This window comes from Montipora capricornis, chromosome 12 (genome assembly GCF_036669925.1).
Source record: "Montipora capricornis isolate CH-2021 chromosome 12, ASM3666992v2, whole genome shotgun sequence".
Classification (NCBI taxonomy): domain Eukaryota; kingdom Metazoa; phylum Cnidaria; class Anthozoa; order Scleractinia; family Acroporidae; genus Montipora; species Montipora capricornis.
In genome coordinates this window covers 747,441-759,000 of record NC_090894.1, presented here as the reverse complement: position 1 = coordinate 759,000, position 11,560 = coordinate 747,441, and positions in this window count along the sequence as shown.

Genomic DNA, 11,560 nt, shown 5'->3' with positions numbered 1-11,560 from the left:
GTAATTTCGATATAAAGTGCAAAACTAGCTGTTAGCGCCCACCGTAAAAGGACTTGAACTACTCAGGAATCACTAGGAATCAACCATTAGGAAAATGACAATTCGGCAAACTTAATGCAACTTGGGCGGCCTGTTTGGAGCGAAATCACAAGGAGTTAAAGTGCTATTATGTTCAAAAAATCAATTCCCTTTTTTTCAAATTTTAAAAGTGCGTTTGCTTAACACCTGACTGGGAAAAATTTGAGCTTTGAATTTTTATCCAAAGGCTGTTTACTTTGAGTGAAATGTCCGCCATTACACATGTTCAAAACTGACTGATTGGACCTCAGAGGGTTGGATCTAGGGAAAAGTGACGTCATTTACTCACTAGCTTAAATGCAGCTTCTTGTTTATGCAAAACACGAGTTCAAAAGTCCGAAAAACTTAAGCCCCAAACTCCCATGCTGCATATTAATTCTGCGGCATACAAACGCATTGCATTCTTAAACTAGTGAGCCTTTGACGTCATTTTCTCCTCGATCCAGCTCTCTCCAGAACTTAAGTTAGTAATGGCGGACCATTATAATAAGAAAATTATAGTTTAAAAAACAGGTGTCGTTTTTAAATCAAGGCTTAAAACTTTGGTTGGTCAGTGTTTAGTTAACACAGTTTTGAAATCCTAGAAAAAAAAATAGGAATTGATTTTTGGTCACAGGGGCACTATTTGAGCCATTGAGAATTTGACGTCATTTTCTGCTCGATCCAGCTCTCTCGAGATTTTAAAGTTAGTAATGGTGGACCATTAAGTAAGAAAATTCCAGTTAAAATTAACAGGTGTCTTTTGAAATCAAGGCTCCAAACTTGGGTTAATTAGTGGTAAGTTAACATAATTTTGAAACCAAAGAAAAAAAAAAATTGATTTTTTGGCCATGGTAGCAATTTAACGCAAAATATATGTCAACGGCAAATCCTAATCTTTCAGGTCAGGACTGCTTTAACGCGAAAAACTCATACATTTTAAAGCAAGCCAATAATGTTCATCGTACGTGACACTGACGCAATTTACTGGTCAGTAAATGAAACGAAAAAAATCACATCTGGGGTTCTTCCCGAAACGAATGGAACACTTTCGAAATTGTGCTAAAGCTAAAAATAAAAACTTTTAAAAATAGTTCATTTCTAAGAGCAAACTTAACTTTGGGAAAAAACTTTTTCATGTTATCCCGGCTATTTAATATTGTATGGGTAATGCCCCAGCGATACAGCCACATTCTTTTGTTCATCAAGGTTGAACCAGCAAATTGATTCACTTAAACAAATTATCAAGACCTGCACTGATGCCATTAACAGATTAATAAGTAACACGTGGATAAAGCCCGAGTATCTTCCTGAAATCGTACCTATAGTGAAAAGTAACCATGATTTTTGAAAAAAAAGTTTCTTCGCGCAAATTGAACATGGGGAATATCATCCTGTTTATTTAATATTGTGCGGAGGTTTAAAATAATGAGACATTTCTTTTATTTATCAATTGAAGATTGTACCAGCAAATTGAATTACTTCACAAAATATCAAGACCTGCCAACACAGTCAGCCTTGGATGTTGAAGTGTTCACTATTGATGGAAGTTTGTTTATGGTCTTCGCTGAGTATCATGATTCTTTCATCTACAAACTAAACGAAACAGCTGGAAATTTTACCCTTCACCATACCATAGCCACCATTGACGCATGCGACATCCAATACTTTATGATCGCTGATAAACATTACATTGCTATCGCCAATTATATGCATGATTTTATTTACAATCTGAATTCTTCTGTTTTCCAGTGGAATGGACACAGTTTCGAGCTTTTCCAGAACATTTCAACATCCGGAGCAACCAGTTTTAACTTCTTTAAAATACATTCGGAACTGTTCCTTGCAGTCACGAATTATTACGATGGAATTTCTAAAAGCATAAACTCATCCATCTACAAGTGGAAGGACAATAAGTTTGAGGAGTTTCAGGAAATAAGAACACACTACCCGTCGGCAAGTACAGTGTTAACAATACCGCACAACGAAACATTTATTGTTTTTGCAAACTGGTACGATTCGGATTCTTCCCATTCTTCAGACGTGATGAAATGGTCGGGGAAGAAATTTATCGACCCGAAATTCCCTTAGAAGTTTGGCCACGTAGTCTTCGATCTCAACTCCTTCACAATCGACGATACTGTATTCCTTGCATTGGAGACAACGACTGGAATTGGGATTTACAAGTGGGACGGTGAAAAGTTTGTTTATGCGCATCAAACTTTTTCAAAACCACGTTACGTTAGGAGCGTGCATATGTTTAGGATGTGTGGTCAAACGTTCCTGTGCGCGGCCGAATATTATCGCCGCGTGTTACTTTTATATGTGCACTCGGAATCTGAGTTTATGTCGAGGTATCAAGAGCTTCCACAGAACTACACACCAAGACGTGTCAAGTCATTCGAGTATAAAGGACACACTTACCTAGCAGTAGCAAACCTCTCCGGGGGCAACAGCACCGTGTATAAGTCAGGTCTCAAGTGGTTCTAAGATAAACTAAATTTAAAAAGGCTTTGGAGTGGAACTTGTCAAAGATTTATCAAATAGGACAACCAAACTTCATTTGAACTGAATTACTTGTTCGTCAGTCACGAAAACCAACTGATAATTTGAAGCTGCTTTTTGTGGCCTCAACACTTGGCTTTTAATTCCAAACGCGAACTCACAAAATCAATTTCAATTGAAGGATTTGTTAACCTAGATCAGGTAAATTGTCTTATTTAAAGTTGTTACCTTTGTAGTTTTTTCTTCGATGAACAATTTTTGCTGAGAAAAGGTATCATAACCTCCTAGAGACGGATCCAACTTTCTTCTTAGGAGGGGTTGCACAACAAAGGAATGGGGCAGCTGACCAGCCGCAGGACATCTAAAGGGGGAAGGGGGTGCGCACCCTCTGCACCCTCCCCCTAGTTCCGCCCCTGCCTACTTATAAGTTGTTTCAAGTGGTTCTGCATTCAGGGTAGGTTCGGTTGTTCCCCCCTCAAATATTAACTTTACTCGTTTGTGTGTGAAGAAAGTCAAGGCTGTTTTTAAGTGGAGATCTTTTTACGAGTAATAATGATCATTTTATCCGTCTTTTTTTTTGTTATTTTTATTTGTCGCAACGGACGAGGTGGAAATATTCTTAAATTTGACTTTCATTTATCAACAATCACTTTGAGGTTTTTGCTTAATTTCTCCAACCCTGTAAACAGATAATCACCGTTCACATGCATAGTTTAGTTTAATTGAACCCGTCATCGGGTGGAGTAATTTAAACAAGCGTGAAGTACCACACACTACGTATCAACTCTCATGATAGGTTTTAATATTACGATTAATGATGTTAACGAGTAAAATCCAAGGTTATGTCCTTGGGTATGTGCGGGTAGTATTGTTTATATAAATGTGCGTAAAAGAGCGAAGAGATCAAGACTACTAGAGTTTGACAATTTGAGAAGACTGATCAGTTCCATTTCGTAACTTTTCGATATATTCTCTTTGCCTTTCTATACAAAATGCATTTGCAATTAATCAAAATGAACACAATGGCGTTCTGTGCCATGTCAAAAGAATGTGTTAAGGTGATGTTACACGAGCCGACTTTTAACGCCAATTTTTGACGCAACATTGTTGCGTTAAAAGTTGCCTCGTGTAACAGGGTGCAGAGGGCGATTTTTAAGGCAACGGCAACATGCTGCAGGTTTTTGAAAGCGATTCAAAAACCTGCAACATTGTTGCCCGAATTTTGTTGGTGTTGGTGCGTGTAACACCCCCGCTGCTGACTTTTAACGCAACATCTTCAAGAGCTAACTCTCTTATTACCTGATGATATACCCTTCTTTCTTCCTTCAGTCTAATCCAACTTCTCGTCCAAATAATTCTTTCCCGATTTCTTCCTTTTTCATCTTCCAAATCGTCCACTAACAAAAGAACCTGAATGATTTTCAGCCACCGTCTTCTTAACTCATTGTCCGCCATATTTGTCGAGCAGTAGCCTGGGTTCAAGTGTTGCGAGCAATGTTGCGTTAAAAATCGTCTCGTGTAACATACCGTTGCCGCAACAAAGTTGCGTTAAAAGTTGTCTCGTGTAACATGGATTAAAAATTGGCGTTAAAAATCGGCTCGTGTAACATCACCTTTAAATGCTTTAGACAGAAAAAATACACCTCAATGTTTTATCTTCTGACAGGATGCTAGTTTGATAGTTCTTGGCCATTTCTTTCAAATCCAATAGCCCAATTTCGATATATTAAAATTCAGTTTTAGACAAAAGGCATCACGAAACTCATACAAATCTTTCTTTTTGTTCCCCAGAACCGCAAAATCTCGCTTATTGTTTTAAGTTCAATTTTCAGTCAATCTATGGAAATTACAACCGGACGCCCACGATTATGGGTTCCTGATCACAATTTAAGTACTGCATGAATAACTGTAAAATTTTAAATATGACCAAAGAATCTACAGTCGATCCGAACAGTTTCAGTTGGGAGCAAACCAATCTGTTGATCTCTGTTGTGTGTGTGACAAACACAGGCGTGCCGTTCAACAAGGGAGAACCCCAGCTAATATTCTGGGCGGGACTTCAACGTGCGATTTCAAGATTTCAATTCAGGCACATCAGCCAGTCATAAACGAGGTCTCCGGCATAAGCTCATGGCTAAGAACACGTTTCGATAAAGGGTGTAATTGCTAAGATTCTAGAGTTTGCGAAATACTCCGGTGATCTTCAATAATTACAGGGGTAGCTCACTTGGTGTGAGGTAATAGACAAATCGAACTCCACTGCTAGGAGATATATACACCAGATTTAATCAAAGTTCAAAATCTCAGTTACCTTGAGTTACAAAGTAACGACAATTTGTAGAATCGACGATACTTTTACGATGTAACAGCAGTAGTACTACAAGTAGATTTGTAGCGATGAGTAGTGAAAGTAGCAGAACAGTAGTAGCGGTGGTAGTAATATAATGGTGATGGCTTCGAATTCGGTCGACGACTCACGCCAAAAGATAGCTTGATAGGATATCCATTGATAGATTATAGCAACTAGTAGATTCTACGATCGCTCAACAATAATAGCTGAATATACCTTAAGAGTGCTCCGGGTTAGGGCCCTGGCCGGGGACATTGTGTTGTATTTTTGGGCAAGACACTTTACTCCTCCAGTGCCTCTCTTCACCCAGGTGTATGAATGGGTACCGGCGTAATGCTGGGGGTAACCCTGCGATGGACTAGCATCCCATCCAGGGGGGAGTTAAAAACACTCCTAGTCGCTTAATGCTACGGAAACCGGGTATAAGCACCGGCTTTTTGTGTCATTGGCTCGGAAAGCGCTTACCTATACCTTAAGAGTGCGCAATTTTATAATAATGCGTAAGTGAATAAAACTAAGGAGTTGACTAAAAACGTGCACTCTACAGTTTTCTTAACTCCCTCGCGGAACATGTAAAAGCTATCGATAAGCATGAAACCGCAAATTCCTAAGGAAATTGTAATATCGAAGCACATTTACCCTTTAAGATACTATTTATAATCACTAGAAAATTCGTAAGAAAAACAAAACAGGAAAAGTAGGCGTTTCAAACCTAACATGTAGCTTTGTACTAATTGCTCGTCGTAATCATAAGATAGCACGCGTAAAAGTAGTAACATTGCAAAATAGTCAATAATAATTATGTATGGGGAACTACAACAGGTTGCAAAATTAGTGAGACACTCCCGTTAAAAAACACCTTTTCTAGCTTTCAATACCCACTGGATCTAGAACTTCCAACCTTTCCCACTTCCCCCCCCCCCCTCCCCCTACTTCTCCTCTTTTCAAGGTTAACTGTTCAAGTTTTCAGCATTTTTTTGTGCTGCTAACAAAAATTGATAAGGGGGGGGGGGGGGGGGAGGGGACTGCAGTGTGTGTGGAAAATTGGGTAAGTCAATAACGACCCAAGAAGGTGAAGTGCGTCTGTTCATTTTGAAACCTGTTGTTGCATAGGATCCTCAGTTGTGCACCACTTATTAATAATATTGTATGATATTGAAAATTGTATACTGACCATTTCAATTAAGGACGGTGCCTACCATTGTTATTGTGCATACGTTCTGCGAATCTTGAGATACCGGGTTTCCTATCGGTGATGCTCACTAATACAGGGATATTTTTGCGCGGTTTAAAACTATCCGGAGAAAGTAAATCTTAGTAAGTACTCTTGGTATACAAAAAGAAAATTTGGGGGGGGGGGGTAACCATGCATTTTATGGAGATAATTAAGCTTCAGTTTGAGAAGTTATTTCATGAATTATCTTTGAAAAATGCGTGGTTACCCCCAATTTTCTTTTTGGATTTCAATAACACTTCTTAAGATCTACATTTCCTAATCATAAACGTGGCCAAAAATATCTTTGAATTGGTAGGCACAGTCCTTAAACATACTTATTACGAAAACACGACAAAAGTGTTATTAAAAATTAGGTATGGCGTTTTTGTTAACTGCTGTGAGTCATTCTTTGTTTCTAGTGATAATTAAAGAAGTAAATAAAACGAGTTATAAAGTATCTTTTGTTGTTGTTTTTCTTTTACCTGTGAATGTGTAGTAACCTTGATTTCATGCAATACTTCCTCCGTCGACAACTGCAGAGTTTTTTTCCTCCATTGTCATCTTTATGTATGTATATCTTCCGTTCGAGCGTTTTGTTTTACTTGACTGTCAGAGTAACTGGCATAATTTTCGACTGCAGAGACCATAAAGTGCCCGGTTCTAGTGAGGGATTGATTATGTCACCCTTTGAGCAAATAAAAATTACGGCGGTAAGGCTGAGCACGTACAAAACACAGGTCAAAGGTCATTGTTTTACCAATGCAGAAACAACCCGAACCGCTTACAAATGTTAACATTTGCCCCAAAAACTTTTGTTTAGGACTAATTAGGCCTAAGGTTAGCTTTAATGGTTGCTTAGGATACGTTGTCTTGGCAAAATAATGACTTGCGACCTGGACCTGTGACCTGTGTTTTGTACCTGCCAGGTAACACTTTCTTGGGGATAATTATTACGTGACGTCAAGGCGATGTTGGTGTCCCAGACTACTCTAGCAACTGAGTTGGAGAGGTCTTTCCATTCGACCAAATACTTCGAGAAAACCGGGTAAGGAATCGGATGGTACAGAAATATCCCGGAAACAAATTTTGAGAATTTGGGTTATCTCGTAAAGTGGTCCTAAAGGTTCCGGAATTCCGGAACAACTGGAGTGAGCGGCCAACCGGAAAATACTGTCCCATTCGCCAGATGAAATTACCGAAATTTTAACTGAAAAGCGCTTCGAGTCTTTCGGAAACGTTTTCTCGTGTTTCGAGATTTTCGAAAATTTAAGGTAGCTCCGAATCGCCTTGCTATTCTCTGATTTCACGCAATTTCAGTGGTGTCCTTGGTTCCTTTGTTTCCACTATTTGTGGCAATATCAATCAGTATCTCTCCATATTTCCAATATGCTTTTATTTTCTCACAATGAGCCTGAGCTGCCTGCAATGAGTTTAGATTCTCAGAAGCTGGTCAATTCTTAAAATTTGTCAATAATTCATAACACGAACCGAGATTATTAATACCGTTTAAGTAATTTAATATAAAATAATTATATACACTTATAATTAGTATAATATTCAGCTTTTCAGGTACTGACGTAAAACCCCGCTTTGTATACTTTTTACTTTCCTTTCACTTCATTTCCTTTCTAGTCTGCTACCGGGCAGCCGTTTTTAGTGTCGTCACGCAACGCTCCTCCCCACTAACTCCTCATTAGCGGGGAGGAGCGTCGCGTGACGACACTAAAAACGGTTGTGTAGTAGATTATTTCCTGTCTTGTTTTTGGTCAGAACAGAGATCGACGTCAGTATCCAAAAAAAATCTAACTTCTTCAAATTCACTGTGTGTGTGGCCTACCTTCCAAGAGAAAGTAAAAGGTTTTCATTCTTCAGTGTTATCCACAGCCTTTTCTGTTAAGTCAGACAGAAATCAGAAAACTGATGTCTCATATAAATTAAGCCTGGTTTACACTGCTACATAAGCATAAGCATAACGAAGTTCACACTTATTACATAAGCATAAAAGAAGTGACATACGCAAGCGCAGATAGCTCCAGAAAAAAAAATTCACAGGAGAATGAGACGAGTCACGTTCCAAAATGGCGGACGGCCTTGTGCTTATGTTTATGTTGCACCGCTGTACACAATTATTAATGTGACAAGCATAAGCATAAGCAAAAGAAATTGGAAACGATTCCTTTTTGTTATGCTTATGTTACTCCCGGTTTACACAGCTGATACTTATGCTTATGCTAGCCTTATGCTTATGTCACATTATGAACCAGGCTTTAGTGATACGTATTTTAACCTGGTTTTCAAGTGACGTCATCGCCGCAATGTTGGTGGACGAAAAACAAAAGATCTCTCATTAGCTCCTTTTGTTCGTCCACCAGCAATTTTACATCGCAGCATTGTTATCTGTGCCTCTAGATATTGGTTGCAAACCACCAATACACAGTCACTTTCGTCTTCTCAAAGATGCGTCCTTTTATGAACGAGACATGTGACAACTAGTGGCCGGGTATTCTAGAATGTGAAAGAGATTTTCTGATGTGTCCCTTAGCCTGGTATTTCTTTTGTCCTTCTATGACCACATAGAAAGAAAACAATACGCAATACTAGCAAAAGCATCTTGACGCGATATGAACACAGTAAGTAGACGCGACACGAACTTAGCTGTCGTTTGGCACAACTTTCAGCGATATTGTAAAATCTCAGGAGGTCAAACCATGACTTTTAAACTCGTTGTTTTAAACAGAAACGTTCAATTCCGCGGAAACTGGACTCGCATTTGCTAGTCATAATCTACACGGGCAACAAACTTCTCTTTACTTACGCTCACTATTTGGGCGCTTTAGCACGACGATGGTACTGGTAGTGCCGAAGAAAACTGATGTCACTTTGAAATTAAACATCTGCGCCTTCGTGGCAGTCCATCGTGGTCGCACTTTACAATGTTGGTAGCAACCCTGTTCAAGAAAATGTTGACGTTGTCGCCAAATGGTTACATTTAGCAATTGCAAGTAACTTGTTATTTTGCGCAAGGCGGGATATGCATGATGTGAAAAGCGTGCTGCACGTGTGCACGTGGAGAGCGATTTTTGAAAAAAAATTCTTTACCAATAAATCCTTGCTCGAGCCTTTTTAGTCTACGTTGCTGAAGCGTCCTATCACTGGGTAGAGAAACAATTTTACATTCTTTAATTGGGAATCTTGTCTGAACGTGTAGCATGCATGTTTGATGACGTTTGTTCAACATTTTTTGTGGGATGAATGTTTTGATTTCGATCAAACATTTTGTCCAACATACAACAAATTTAGAAGTGTGTAAGCTTGTAGTCACCATTTCAACAATGTTGTATTGCAAATACAAATCAGAGTCTCCAAAACACAAACAAAACGTACGCTATCATAAGGTTGCGCAACTAAAGTGACGTGTTTCCAACAATGTTATATGCGTATATCCAACATTGTTAGAAGCGTTCTTATAACGTGTTCTTCTAACAATGTTACAACGTGTAGCCGGAGCTTTAAGTCCTTATTCAGCGGTTATGAAGTTCGTATATGGTTTTCACGTGACTTCATCGCCACTATGTTGGTGGACAAAAACAAAAGATCTCTCATTCTCAAGTGTATTAAGGCTTGACCAGCCTAACTATTATGCATATTTTTATTTGAAGGGAAAGCATTTGTCCAGGGCCTATGAAACTTGGCAGGCAGTTAGTTATCGGTATTGTTATAACTTTTCCAAATTTTCCGTACCAAATTTTTGTCACGTGACCAGATATCGACTTATAACAGTGATGTTTTTTACTCAAAAATGGGGAACATTCAACTACATTATATCAATATTGTTTCTTGATTATTCTATGACCCCTTCTAAGGGCTTTGTCATGCCGCCTTTTAATCATGTCCACATGTTAAGAGCAATGAAGAATTGACGAAAATAGGTCACGTGACATGATAAACATCCGAATATCTTAAAAGGTTAATACGGAGTACCACATTAAAAGGCGGCATTCCGTAGCCACAGTTGTGCTAAACGTGTTAATGCCAAACGTTTTCAAAATTTTGAATTATAAATGTTCCCCATTTTTGAGTAAAGGATAAAGACGTTATGAGTTGTTTTAGGGTCACGTGACCAAAATGCGATGCAAAATATTTTGGCCAATTAATAACAACACCGATAAAAAAAAACTTTCTGTTAAGTTTCATGGACATTGGACAAATGCTTCCCTTCAAATAAAAATATGCATAATGATTAGATTGGTCAAGCCTTAATACACTTGAGTTAGCATTTGTAGGTTACACCATTGTCATCTCAGTGTCAAGAGATTGGTTGAAAACCACGTATTCGTTTGGTGCTTGCTTGGTTCAAGAGAGGTTTTGCCAGAATCTAGTTCTACTATGTCTCAAAACTCTGATGCCTAGTCTTAATTCCAGGTGGTACGCTTATACTGACTAGCTTTTTTCTAAGAATCTGTTTTTTCCCAACTCTGCACCGAGAAGTTTTTCTCCGGGTATTCCGGTTATCGCCTCTCCTCAAAAACCAACATTTGACTTTATTTGCGTTAATAGTTAAATTCAGTTTACAGTGTCCCCGATTAGTGCTCCAGCGCTAAAATGACTAGACACTTAAATAAAGTTCCCCTTCCTTTCCTTTCTTCCCACAGGAATAGCCACCTGCTGTTTCTTTAATTGCCACTTCCCGTGAGGCCAATGAATAAATGATACCTTCAAAAGAATCCTAACTTGTATTAGGCCGGCAAACCTTCTGCGTTCGACCATAGAGCCATATCCGGCTTTGTGGTGTCTGATACTCCAAACATGAGACGCTGTCACCCTTTTGTTCTCGTCTGGCTGGTTATCTGCTTTTTTTGGTTGGCTTGCCTTAAGAGCAAAACACTTGCTAATCAAGGTGAGAAAAAAGTTCTTGTCAACACCTAATTCAGGAACGTTTTATAGTTATGATATAGTTATAAACTACTGGGCATCAATTCATTACAAGTAATTTTAGAAAGTAGATGATCAATGCTCTGAAGACAAAACTGATTTGGAAGAGAGATTTCAAGAAAAATATCGTGTGTGACAAACTCCACGGCAAAATCTTCCTTTCTTTTAAATTTTCTTACTTAGGGATTCAGAGTCTACTCAAGGGCAACGTATATAGTATCAATCCATCATATATATCATAGTACTTGGCGTTTATTAAAACCATGCTCGTACCCTCAAACTGTTGTTGACTTTCTTTTCTCGAGTGGGGTCCAGATGGGGATCCAGTTTGGGGTCCTTGTTTTGTACCGTCCCTGCACAAGCCTTTCAATTCCACGCACGAACCGTCGTTAATTACCACAAGTATACTTTAACATCTCCCTTCCCCTCGAAAGCATTTCTACCATTTATGTAAACTAGCTTTGCCATATGTGGGTTGTGTATTTCCTCAATTTGTTAAA